We start from the raw sequence: 12049 nt of genomic DNA on the forward strand, positions 1-12049 counted from the left end.
AGCTCTCTGGAAGACTCAAGAATATAGCTCTCAAGAAGACTCAAGAATATAGCTCTCTAGCAGACTCAAGAATATAGCTCTCTAGAAGACTGTCAAGAATATAGCTCTCTGGAAGACTGTCAAGAATATAGCTGTCTAGAAGACTGTCAAGAATATAGCTCTCTAGAAGACTCAAGAATATAGCTCTCAAGAAGACTCAAGAATATAGCTCTCTAGAAGACTCAAGAATATAGCTCTCTAGAAGACTGACAAGAATATAGCTCTCTAGAAGACTCAAGAATATAGCTCTCAAGAAGACTCAAGAATATAGCTCTCTAGAAGACTGTCAAGAATATAGCTCTCTAGAAGACTCAAGAATATAGCTCTCAAGAAGACTGTCAAGAATATATCTCTCAAGAAGACTCAAGAATATAGATCTCTGGAAGACTGTCAAGAATATAGCTCTCTAGAAGACTGTCAAGAATATAGCTCTCTAGAAGACTCAAGAATATAGCTCTCAAGAAGACTGTCAAGAATATAGCTTTCAAGAAGACTCAAGAATATAGCTCTCTAGAAGACTGTCAAGAATATAGCTTTCAAGAAGACTGACAAGAATATAACTCTCAAGAAGACTCAAGAATATAGCTCTCAGGAAGACTGTCAAGAATATAGCTCTCTGGAAGACTCAAGAATATAGCTCTCAAGAAGACTCAAGAATATAGCTCTCTAGCAGACTCAAGAATATAGCTCTCTAGAAGACTGTCAAGAATATAGCTCTCTGGAAGACTGTCAAGAATATAGCTGTCTAGAAGACTGTCAAGAATATAGCTCTCTAGAAGACTCAAGAATATAGCTCTCAAGAAGACTCAAGAATATAGCTCTCTAGAAGACTCAAGAATATAGCTCTCTAGCAGACTCAAGAATATAGCTCTCTAGAAGACTCAAGAATATAGCTCTCTAGAAGACTGTCAAGAATATAGCTCTCTAGAAGGCTGTCAAGAATATAGCTCTCAAGAAGACTCAAGAATATAGCTCTCTAGAAGACTCAAGAATATAGCTCTCTAGAAGACTGACAAGAATATAACTCTCAAGAAGACTGTCAAGAATATAGCTCTCAGGAAGACTGTCAAGAATATAGCTCTCTAGAAGACTCAAGAATATAGCTCTCTAGAAGACTGACAAGAATATAACTCTCAAGAAGACTGTCAAGAATATAGCTCTCAGGAAGACTGTCAAGAATATAGCTCTCTAGAAGACTGTCAAGAATATAGCTCTGTCAAGAATATAGCTCTCTAGAAGACTGTCAAGAATATAGCTCTCTAGAAGACTGTCAAGAATATAGCTCTCTGGAAGACTGTCAAGAATATAGCTCTCTAGAAGACTGCCAAGAATATAGCTCTCTAGAAGACTGTCAAGAATATAACTCTCAAGAAGACTGTCGAGAATATAGCTTATAGCTCTCAAGAAGACTCAAGAATGTAGCTCTCTAGAAGACTGACACGAATATAGCTCTCAAGAATATAGCTTTCTAAAATGCCTATCTTGGAATGACTCTTTGAATGCCTCTCTTAGAACGACTCTTGGAATGACTCTTAGAATACCTATCTCAGAATGACTCTTGGAATGCCTATCTCAGAATGACTATCTTGCAATGACTCTTAGAATGCCTCTCTTAGAATGACTCTTGGAATGCCTATCTTGGAATACCTCTCTCAGAATGACGCTTGGAATACTTATCTCAGAATGACTCTTAGAAATTACTATCTTAGAATGTCTATCTCATAATAATTCTTGGAATGCCTATCTTATAATGACTCTTAGAATACCTATCTCACATAATCTCAGAATGACTTTTAGAAATGCCTATCTCAGAATGACTTTGCCTATCTCACATAATCTCAGAATGACTTTTAGAAATGCCTATCTTAGAATGACTCTTGGAATGCCTATCTTAGAATGCCTATCTCATAATAATTCTTGGAATGCCTATCTTAGAATGCCTATCTCATAATAATTCTTGGAATGCCTATCTTAGAATGACTCTTAGAATGCCTATCTCACATAATCTCAGAATGACTTTTAGAAATGCCTATCTCAGAATGACACTTTGAGTGCCTATCTTAGAATGCCTAACTCACATAATCTCAGAATGATTCTTAGAATGCTGACCTCAGAATGCGTTGTCAAAATTACTCTTTAATGCCGTTGTCAGAATGATTCGTACAATGACTTAGAATGCCTATCTTAGAATGCCTATCTCACATAATCTCAGAATGATTATTAGAATGCCTACAATGTATCTCAGAATGACTCTTACAATGCTGATCTCATAATGCCTCTTAGAATTCCGTTGTCAGAATAACTCTTTAATGCCGTTGCCAGAATGATTCTTAGAATGTCTGTCTCAGAATGACTCTTAGAATGCCTATCTCAGAATGATTCTTGCTTATTTTAGGATGCATGCCGTTGTCAGAATGACTCTTTAATACTGTTGTCACTCTTTAATGCCGTTGTCACAGTGACCGCACTTAAAATCCCTAGATCGTAATGAATTGCAGAAAGCCCATCTGAGAATGATTCTTAGGATCAGGATGTCTATTTCGGATAAATTTTCATTGGTAAGACGATAAGTTGTAAACCTTGAAACAATAAATTGTGATTCGTATTTATCGCACTTGAATCCAGCTGACTTTATGGTCTGTGAACGATCTGTTTTCAAATAATATTTTCCTCAAATATACCATGTTCTATGTTTTCTTTGAGAAGCTCGTAACATGAAGCAAACTAACGGACTTACATGTCGCATATTTGATGACATTCATGCTTTGACCATTAGGCTCAAGTTTCGATGAGGTCCTATGTATAACATAAGTATGTCAAATGAAACCTTATTCTTGAAATAATATGCTAATCTGAACGTTTAAATAAAAAGCAAATAAATGCAAATGTTGCTTGTGTGTATGTACTCGTTTGTGTAAGTTTTACAAATATTTATATGGGACTGATGTGTAGCCACTTCCGCATGCTTATGACAAATACCAAACGACCGTTACGATATTGCTCCCTGAATGAAATTCAAAGCGCATTGCAAGTAGTTCCCGGGTAATTCTAAGAGCTATACATTGTGAAAGTACTCTGTGTCTTATTTCGACGTAATCAACGGCTAAGACTCTTCGTGTAGTCCCGTTAACGTTGTAGCAGAGAAGAAGAAAAAGTCTAATTGTGATATAATTATCAACCTACACTCTCCGTGCAGTAAATAACATCTCATTTAGTTTCAACTGTTTTGATACGTTTTTAGTATTTAATTGTTGCCTTTAAAGTTACAGTTATACAATAGTTAAATATATATATTTCTATCTATATAGTTTCGTAAAATAGTTTTAGTGTATAAGATTTTCTTGATCTGTTAAAGTTCAAGTTATTAAAGTATTTCTTAACATTTTCTCTACTCGTATTTTTTAACCAGTGTTACAATTTATATTTAATATTATATTCCTGTTTAGTGTTATATACGTTACATCTGCAAAGTTAGTGGAAAATTTTTCTACTTCAATCGTTTCTATTATTCATTGGTTTATTGTTATAAAGTTAGTTTTTTATTCTAAGGCAGTTCTTAAACTTATACAAGTTTCTTGTTATATCTTCGTTATATAACTTATCATTCTTTTTATCATCCTAAAATACGACGATAATGCCTTTACGATCAAAGAAAGCACGTGCCAAATTGGCTGCAAATAAGAAACAAAAATTACAATCCGAGAACAAAGATTACCGTAAAATCGATCCTATAGTAATTGACGATAGTGATCAACCTCACTCTAATGAAGTTCATCCTGCATACACCAAAAATGAAAATGAATCACAAAAATCTGAAATAATTGTTATTAACACCGATATTGATGAAGGCAATAGCCCTGATATACGCATTGCATACGCCAATCATGTATCTGGTCATTTCAATCAAGGTGATTTTCAATTCAGTGGACAATCTAGAGGAAGACAATGCTCATGTAATGCGTTGGTAATGTTGTGTCGAATCCCTACAATTTTACACAAATTAAGTCCCGAACACTTGGATCAGATTTTAATAGATGGAGACTACTTATACAGATCAGTTATTCAAGAATTGCGTACATCAAATGAATTACCTGAAAATAGTTACTTAGCTCATGATCAGCTACCCGCGGTATGCACATTATCAGACAATTCGACGTATACAATTGACTACAGCGCTATAAGATATTGCATATGTGAACAAGATGAAACTAACGAATTACAGCCACTTGATGTCGAACTTCAAGCAGCGTTTACTGTATCAAATTCAAATATACTCGTGCTCGGCTCGTCCATGATGGCAGTTTATAAGGATACTTCAAGCGGCTGTTATATATTCTTTGATTCTCACTCCCGAAATGAATTTGGATTTGTGTCAGATGAAGGCAATTCTGTGGCATTAGTTTTCTCAGACTTTGTCAATTTAATTACTTATCTTAAAACGTTGTGTCGGCAATTGAATATATCAACAGGTGAAAATACTTGGCGTGCAATTATTGGTATTCAACCACTTCAAGTGATACTAGTAAGAGAAACATGTCCTACAATGAGTGAAAGTGAAGTAGGTCCTCAAACGGAATTTTTTAACCAGGCTGGATGTTCCTCGTGGTCTATTGATGAACCCAAACGCAAAGATAACATGCAACATGCAGAAGGAAAACAACGTCACTGCACACCATCTCCGAAATCTTCGAAGCTTACAAAAGAGCAAAAGTGGTATCAAAAATTATCCATTTCACGTCAAAATGAAATTCTTGCAAAAAAAAGGAAGAGATCGAAGGAACAATATCAAAACCCTGAAAATGCAAAAAGAAAACGCGAGCAAGCACGTGAACAATCTAAGGAATCGTACACAAATCCTGAAAATGTAGAAAGGAAACGCGTACAAGCACGTGAGCAGTACAAAATTCCTGAAAATGCAGAAAGGAAACGCGAACAAGCACGTGAACAATCTAAGGAATCGTACAAAAATCCTGAAAATGCAGAAAGGACACGCGAACAAGCACGTGAACAATCTAAGGAATCGTACAAAAATCCTGAAAATGCAGAAAGGAAACGACAACAAAATCAGTTCAATAGGTATCAGAAAAATTCGGATATTAATATTGTCATTACCAACTTTCAGAAAGCTTGTAAAGACGAACACCGATTGATATACATTTGCCAGGTGTGTCAACGTATCTTTTTCAAAAGGCAAGTTGTACCACTATACACAAGTAGATATAATGAAAGTATCTTGCATGAAAGTTTACATATCAATGTAGATATTCAGTCACTACCAACAAACAAAAGTCAAGATCAAAGTCATGGAGAAAAGTGGATTTGTCATACATGTCATAATGATTTACTTGGAAATCGTGTTCCGAGATTAGCAACTGTAAACAAATTGGCATTAGCGGAACAGCCAGAGGTACTATCAGAGTTAAATATGCTAGAACGACATTTAATTTCCCCTGCAATCTTATTTATGAAAATGATTTCACTTATCAAGGGTGCACAAAAAGGTATTAATGGACAAGTTGTGTGCGTAAAATCTAATGTGGATAGTACTGCCGAAAGTTTACCCAGATTACCAACAGAGCAGAGTCTGATCAGGGTTAAATTGAAGCGACGCCTTGCTTATAAAGGACATCATATGTGTCAGGATATCAATCCCGAGAAAGTTAGACGAGCACTAACGTGGTTGAAAGCAAATAACCCAGTGTTTCGTGATATTAATATCGATTTTAATGAATTTGATAGCTCGTTAGACGACCAGTTGATTGCCAATAATGACAATGATCAAATTCATGCAGCGTCTGAAATGTCTACAGAACCAGTAATTGACAATTACGATACCGAAACTTACGATATGAACGAATTTATTGCCGATGACTCTAATCAATCACACCAAGTTGATGCAACCAAAGCAACAACTGAAATGTCTGCCGATCAAACCGACAGCGACGACACTGAAATCTATGAAATAGGAACTGCGTCTGAAATATCTGCAGATCCAATCGGCAGTGACGACACTAAAATCGATGAAATAGACACTGATATAAATAGCACAAATAAAGATGAAAGAATCGCGTGTGACAATGAAGGTGATGACAATTCAAATGTAGACGAAAGTCATGATGGGCAGAATCCAAATGACAATAGAAAAGATAATGATGAAGATTATGTCACAAACACATCCGCTCCACTATTCTCCTTTCTACATCCAGTTGATTTTGCTCAATATCTTGCAGATAAACATGACGAGTCAATTCTTTGCGTTGCACCAGCAGAAGGTAATACACCAGAACTAGTGTTGGAAATGGAAGCAAAATGTTTTCCAGCCGAATTTCCAGATGGTTCAAACACTTTCAGTGAAGACAGAGAAGGGAAGTTATCACCGTCGCGTTACTTTAATGCTCGGTTATTTTCAGCAGACAACAGATTTGCAAGAAATCCCGAGTACATATTCTTTGCATTATATGCAACAGAAGTACAGCAAATCTGGGACAACATTTGTATTGCACTACGCACAGGAAACACTAAAACAGTAGATGGCAAAGAAATAACAGCATCAATGTTGACCATGAGCAGGTAAAGATACTTATCCGTAGAGACCAAGGATACAGATTCCTGACCAAAATCAGAGGCACGCCTGCTTACTGGGAAACATCAAAGAAAGATGTCTTTGCAATGCTACGGCAACTAGGTATTCCTACATTTTTTCTAACCGTTAGTGCTGCTGACAGACGCTGGATTGAAATAGACAACGCTATTCTCATATCACAAGGGAGAAGACCTATGACTGCAGAACAACATAAAAACATGACGTGGGAAGAACATTGCACGATAATTATGTCTAATCCAGCAACGGCAGCTAGAATGTTTCAACAGCGAGTGTATACATTTATCAGCGATGTGATTCTATCGCCAACTAACCCCATAGGTAAAGTTGAGGACTACTATTACAGGACCGAGTTCCAACAAAGAGGCTGGCCGCATATTCACATGATTGTATGGGTGAAAGACGCACCACTGCTGGATAAAGATACAGACCATGATATCGCTGATTTCATAGATAGATATATATCATGTGAACTACCATCCGAGGATGATGCCGAGCTGCACGAAATCGTGTCAAATGTACAAATTCATGCCAAACGCCATACGAAATCTTGTAAGAAAACAGGCAAAGTGTGTCGCTTTAACTTTCCCAAGCCACCATCTAATCAGACATTTATCTGCAGAGCTCGAGAACCAGAATCATTTGGCGGTGATCTAACCGAGGAGGAACTTAAAGAATTACAAGAAGCAGATGAATTTGATGCAAAATGTACAATTGACAAACTCTGGAAAGCAATAGAAGATAACAAAGACGCAGACTTTGATCAAATACTGCACGTCACTAAGGTGTCACATTCAGAATTTGAGAATGCTCTTTCCATCCTTGCTAAACGAAACACGGTCTATCTAAAGAGACGAACTAATGAGCAATGGGTCAACAACTACAATCGTGACTTAATCCGGTGCTGGAATGGAAACATGGATATTCAATATGTTTTAGATCCTTCCGCAGCTGCAGTTTATATGCTTTCCTATCTTACTAAATCTGAGAGAGAAATGGGTGACTTGCTTCGTAATGCACAGAGAGAAGCCAGAGAAGGAAACACAGATGCAGTATCTGAATTGAAAAAGCTTGGAAGTGTATATTTGCAACACAGAGAAGTAAGTGTCATGGGCGCCATTTACCAGGTTTGTAGCATGCCATTGAAACGCAGTTCCCGACGTGTAGAATTCATTCAAACTGATGTTGATGGACAAAAAGTCTCCTTACCACTACGAGACCTTCAAGAAAATGCAGGAAATTCCGAAGAAGTTAGGAAGTAAACTCAAATTGAAAAATACATCGGACGACCAAGTACAGAAAAATACAAAAACATGTGCATGGCTAAATTCTTTTCTACACACTATCAAGTATCAAGTACACGTGAATCAGGTAGTGGTGAACAACAAAGACAATCTGATAATGACGACGACGACAACAGCACAGAAAAAGATGAGCAAAAACAGCGCCCACAGAATAAAAGTGTCATCAAATTGAAGAACTGTTCAGCAAAGATGAAAGAAAGAACAAAAGGCAAACCGGCTGTCATCCGCTATCCACGAGTCTCGATAAAGAGAGATAAAGAACGATATCACATGAACATGTTACGTCTGTACCTTCCACACAGAACGACAGAAATCAAACCTGAATCTTACGATACCTATGAAAGTTATCACTTGCGTGGAACCGTTACAATCAATGGGGAAACTGTGCCAGTTCGGGAAATAGTTGAAGAAAACATGAACGAATTTGAACCTGATGATAATAGGCTTGACAACGCTTGGGAAGCACTGCAAGAGATACCGGACCTTGAAGATGCTTGGAATGCCCTTAATCCCCAAGTAGAACAACAAAATATGGATGATCGATTAGATCGAGTGCAACATAACAAATCAGATGATGAGACAAGTGAGGTTGAAATTCCTGAATTTCAAGGACGAGATCGCCGTCAAGCTGCTACACCAAGGTGTGCAATTGAAACATGTCGCCCACAAATAACTGAAGAACAAGCCAAATCTATGATGCGACAACTGAATGACAAACAACGTCAAATATTTAACTATGTTTCCAGATGGTGTAACGACAAAGCTAGAGATCACACAGTGCAGCCATTTCATATCTTTGTTACTGGTGGAGCAGGAACTGGAAAGAGTCACGTCATTAAATGCATAACATACTATGCAAACAAAACATTTGCACCTATGATCGAGGACGCTGATCAAGTATCTGTTCTACTGCTTGCCCATATGGGAACCGCTGCCTTCACTATATATGGCGAAACGATCTGTTCTGCATTAAAAGTACCTGCTAAAACGCCTCGTGACTATACACCACTCAGTGAACAAAGTCTTAACACGCTGTGCGTCAAATATCGTCATCTCCAACTCGTCATCATAGATGAAATATCCATGGTTAGCATACCACAGTTAGATTATATACATGGACGATTGCAACAGATAAAAAGTAACTTCAGGCACTTCTTACTTTGGAAATGTATCCGTTCTTGCAGTAGGAGACTTCTATTAACTGCCACCAATTTCTCCAAGAACACCACTGTGCTTTCCACGTGATGACATTTTGAAAGACTTATGGAATACATTGTTCCAAATTGTTGAATTAACAGATATCATGCGCCAAAGAGATGACGCAGTTTTTGCTCAAATGCTCAACAGACTACGCACCAGGAAGCGAAAAGAACCAATTAATGAAGACGATAAGAAGTTACTAGAATCTCGTGTAGTTGCAATGAATGATAATTTGTCTCCTCCTGATGATGCATTGCATTTATTCTTCTATAACGCTGACGTCAATAAGCACAATGAACAGAAATTAAGTTCTCTGAACACGCAAACATACACCATAAAAGCAATAGACGTAGATCAGAAAGACGGACAGATCATTAAGGTTCACAACACTCCGCTTGCAACAAAGCGAAACGATGACACAACCTTAGCTGACGAGATCAAATTAGCACTGAATGCACAAGTTATGCTTATATCAAATGTCGATGTTTCCGACGGCCTATGTAATGGTGTTACTGGTATAGTCAAAGGAATTGAATTTTGTAATAATCAACAAATGCCCACTGTTGTATATGTCAAATTTGATAGCGATCGCATTGGTAGGAAGACAAGAACAACTGAATTTATTCCACCACAATATGACCAATGTACTCCTATAAAGCCAAGGAAAGAGTCTTTTCAGTTGAAAGCTAGATTAAAGACAAAAACAATCTGTACTACAACCAGAGAACAGATACCGTTGAAATTGTCTTGGGCTGTAACCATACATAAGGTACAAGGACAAACTACCGATCAAGCCGTCATATCTATGAAACATCTACTGAAGGCAATGGCATACGTCGCATTGAGTCGTGTCACACATCTAGACGGACTGTACCTTACGGATTTCGATGAGAAACATATATATTGTGATGACGATGTTCAAACCCATTTATCGACAATGACCCAGTGTGATTTGTCAATAGCTAATCCTGTATTAGAAGTAGATCACTCCACAAATTTCATCGTTATCCATCATAATATAGAACGTTTGAGTGCAAATTTCGAACACATGGCAAATAACACGGAAATGAAGAAAGCACATGTAATATGCTTGTCTGAAACCTGGTTAGAAAACAACCATAGTTTGAGTTCTTATAACATCGACGGTTATTCCTTGGAAACAATGAATTCTGGCAAAGGAAGAGGCGTTGCTATGTACATTCAGAATAGTGTCAAATATCAACGTATATTTTCATCGAATGAACATTCTGACATACTAGCAATCAGAACATTTGGAAACACAAACATGCTGATCATTGTTATATATAAACCTATTGGAACAAATGCAAGAGAGTTCAGTTCGCACATGACTAATATGTTAGCCCAATTTGAATTGCAAGACAATACTTACAATGTTATTCTTGGAGATTTCAACCATGACTTGCTGAAACATCCAACCATTCCTGCGTTCAATCATTATAAGCAACTCACTCAACACCCTACCACATCAAAAGGCACTCTATTAGATCATATCTACATCAAACCAACGCCTGATGAATACACCAGTTTACCTATGACAACTTACTATAGTTATCATCAGCCCACGTTTGTTGCCATTAAACATTAAAAAAGTGTACACATTCAATGTTTACCAATCGTTCGCATTAGTATAATATGAACGGTCTTACTGTTACTAAAACTTTTTTCATACAGAATAATTATGATTTCAGTGTAGTACATCCATATTTTCAATAGTTAAATGCAAATCAATTCGCACTCTGTGGCATGATCAAAAATAATGATGATTTGATATAAAATAATGCAATAAAACAACTATAATATATCAAGTTGACATGATAAATGAACCAAAGTTAATATTTAGACCTGTACATTTGTATTGATATGCTTTCCATATATTATCTCTATTACCTCCAAGTATAGCAATGAAAATTAATGACATCAGTATAGTACTGGCAAGTTAAATTTCTATAAGCTGTCTTATGACTTTTCAAGTCAATTGTTGTTTTCCCTATTTCATTTTTTAAGGACCCCAATGGAAATAAGTCTTTTTTTTAATACTAGACTTTTCAGGCTATCCCTGGTGCTTTTATATTTATTCCTTACTCTGTAAATATGCTTTTATATGTCATAATTATCTGCAATAAAATGTTTTGATGTCATATGTTGATAATGTCGAATCAAATCAAATCAAATACCTCTTTTGGTGTTCAAAATGTGCAATATCTATTATATTTTAATAATAATAATCTCTGTATATATATTTTTTCCTATATTTTAACGTTGTATAAATGAAATTTACCAACGCCCAAATTATATACAATATCGAATTCTAATAATAATCTAACAGATTCTAAAGCACTTTGAAAATTAACATCGTATGTAATTTATCTACCTCACACAATTATGTATTGCCTAAGTAGGCAGTAATTTGAGAGGGTACAGATTTGCAGAAAATGTTTATGACTTTTAATGATTTGAATTGTATTTACGTATTCAGAATTTATAGGCAATACTGAACAACAATATCTCAACGTGTTTATCCATTTACTTTACTGTTTTCGCATTATCATCTCGCAACAAATTAATCTTGCAATCAATGAATCAATTTTGACTCCGTTCTATCGGAGAAGGTGAGAAGAGTCACCTTCTCTGGTTCTATGGACATAATAATGCTGCCAATTTGAGCATACACTGTAAAAATAACTTTAGTTATTTTTCTGCAAATTACTCGTCTGAGACATAATAATAATAATAATAATAAAAAGGCATTTATAGAGCGCAAGTAACAAGGTCTCAGTGCGCTTTACAGAAAACTCTTACTCTACAACAGCAAAAAAGATATATAAAATACACAGAGAGCATTTTTAAAATCTTACACTACAGAAATTTATCCTAGACAAAGTGA

This window comes from Amphiura filiformis, chromosome 10 (assembly GCF_039555335.1).
Source record: "Amphiura filiformis chromosome 10, Afil_fr2py, whole genome shotgun sequence".
NCBI lineage: Eukaryota > Metazoa > Echinodermata > Ophiuroidea > Amphilepidida > Amphiuridae > Amphiura > Amphiura filiformis.